At 40.4% G+C, this 2,613-nt stretch overlaps 1 long non-coding RNA gene across 1 annotated transcript in view; it reads left to right on the forward strand.

Moving 5' to 3' along the window:
• Positions 1-996, forward strand: part of LOC143703210 (uncharacterized) — a 4,734-nt gene extending 3,738 nt beyond the window's left edge. Inside the window, exon 3 of the long non-coding RNA XR_013190811.1 lies at positions 1-996. This exon is cut by the window's left edge and continues 1,683 nt beyond it. This is a non-coding gene — a long non-coding RNA (uncharacterized LOC143703210).
• Positions 997-2,613: the final 1,617 nt, after the last annotated feature.

Below are 2,613 nucleotides of genomic sequence, written 5' to 3' on the forward strand. Positions count from 1 at the left end.
GCTCCTGGCCCCGCCCCTACCTGATGACGAACTGGAGCCCCTGAGCTCCTGGCCCCGCCCCTACCTGATGACGAACTGGAGCCCCTGAGCTCCTGGCCCCGCCCCTACCTGATGACGCACTGGAGCCCCTGAGCTCCTAGCCCCGCCCCTACCTGATGACGCACTGGAGCCCCTGAGCTCCTGGCCCCGCCCCTACTTGATGACGCACTGGAGCCCCTGAGGCTGGCCGCTCCCCTAACAATATAAATAGAGCACATTCGCATCAGTTTGCCGCTCAATTGCGAGTTACTGTCAGTATTATTAGTTACTACAGCCTACAGTTTGCTAGTTAGCTATGTCTTCGTCACGGAAATGCGTACTACCTGGATGCGATCACGTACAAAACAGATCGGTGTCCTTATTTAAATTTACTAAATACGATCACATCAAGAAGAGGTGGATTAATTTTGTGAAGAGCCACCTTGATGGAGAGCTGAGGATCACCACCAAAACCCGAGTCTGTAGTGATCATTTTACACGGGATAGTTTTATAAACTTTCGTCGGAGACAACTGGGATTCACTGATAATCCGCTGTTACTGGTGAATGGGGCCGAACGACTATCTCCCGCCTCGGCCTTCATCCTCCCGTCGCGCCGACAACTGGTGACATCATCGGCAGTGCGTGCCCACCAATGAGTGTAAGTGAGCATCCATTCCGGCTGTAGCGGGTGACAGTTGAGTGTGGCAACGAGTGGGCGTGGTTTCAGCGCAGCCAGCGGACACGCCCCCAGCGTTTGAGAGCAGAGACTACTGTTCATTTTTTCAAGATTTGGATAGCTTATTTTATGTACTTGCCGGCTTTTTTTATCATTCAGATTTGGCTGGGTGGCTAATAACACATTTTTCTGTGATATGACAAACTCAGAACACATATTTCATTTTGACTTTACAGGGACTTTAAAACTCATATTTGATCACCAAAATTACATATTTGAAGTTTTATCTTAAAAAAAAAAGTTCTTCATGTTTTAAAACAGCTTGAATGTAAGTCGACACCCTTGCCTCATTTAGTATGCTTGGTTCTATGAATATGCAAATGAGCCCCGCCTCCACTCACTCACTCAGAGATCCACTCGTTGACGATCACACGTAGATCTGATTGGTTACAAGGTAGTCTGTGACGTCAGAAACACCAGCGATTTCAAACCGTGTTTTTGAGACTGTCTTTGGTTCACTGCAGTTTTACGGAGAAAATACTGTCTACTTATGAATTTACACATGGTTTGTCTAAAAACATATTAAAAACACCACATATACATACAGGTGAAACTCGAAAAATTAGAATATTGTGCAAAGTTATAATTTTGATGATTATGGCTTACAGCTTATGAAAACCCCAAATTCAAAATCTCAGAATATTAGAATATTACATGAAATCAATAAAAAAAAGGATTTTAAATACAGAAATGTCGGCCCTCTGAAAACTACAATCATGCATATAGTTATATATACTAAATATATTAGTTTCACCTTTTAATTTGAATTACTGAAATGCATGAACTGTTGAACTATATTCTAATTTTTCGAGTTTCACCTGTATAAACAACATTAAAATCTTGATTTTCCCCACAGGGGGAGTTTAATTAAAAGTGTTTGTTTTCCACAAAGTGTTAGGTTTCCTACAAATCATTACATTAAAATAACATTAAAATTTAATATTTAGAGCTTTGAAGTGAACTTCACTCTCAAAAGTTTGTAACCCTAAAATGAATAATGTAAAAATATTCAACTATTTCTGCCACAATACCATGATTACAGTTAGTGTTGCTACATTAAATCCATGGTGAATGTTGGTGATTTGTGGATGGAAAAGCCTTTTATAAATGATTTGTTTATGGCACAATGTTTCTCCTGGATTCCACGTCAGATATCTGTGGTTTATAGCAGAATTGGGGTCTGAATTTGAATGCTTCTCACTATTATCGGTCTGAGCTGATAAACGGTCCGCGGAGCGCAGTTTCGTTCCACTTTCGTTTTGTTTGATGTTTCTCATATGCACCAGAAATGTAGCTCTTATCAGTTGGGCAATGTGGTGTTGGCACCAATACAACACAGTTTAGGCCTTGTCCACACTAATACGTTTTTGTTTGAAAACGCATCTTTTTCTCTCCGTTTTGGCCTTCCGTCCACTGAAATTTTTTTTTCGTTAAAATTCGTTTGTTGAGCGTTTTTATTAATGAAAACAAACCTTTTTGAAAACGCTCTCCAAAGTTGATATATTTGAAAACGTTGTTTTCGCGTTGTAGTGTGGACTGTGAAACGGAGGTATTTAAAAACGATGACGTTAGTTTAGTCATGTGACTCATATTGTACCAATAGATATTCATGTTGATACCGGTATTTTGCCTGTTATGTGCTGTTTATTTTCACACAGTTGCTAAAATATGTTACTTTGCACACTCTTCATATCACAGTCCTGCACAGATGACAGAATTTACTCACATTTGCTGTCCTGCGCAAAAACATGAGAACGGTTTTAGCGTTATAGACTAAACGTATAATGGTGAGTGAGAACGATCTGGACGCATCAGTGAATGCTGAGATATTTTGCTAAATAAAATGATCCTGTCAGA

This window comes from Siphateles boraxobius, unplaced genomic scaffold (assembly GCF_051911475.1).
Source record: "Siphateles boraxobius isolate OS27281-9 unplaced genomic scaffold, OSU_SipBor_1 382, whole genome shotgun sequence".
Classification (NCBI taxonomy): Eukaryota; Metazoa; Chordata; class Actinopteri; order Cypriniformes; family Leuciscidae; genus Siphateles; species Siphateles boraxobius.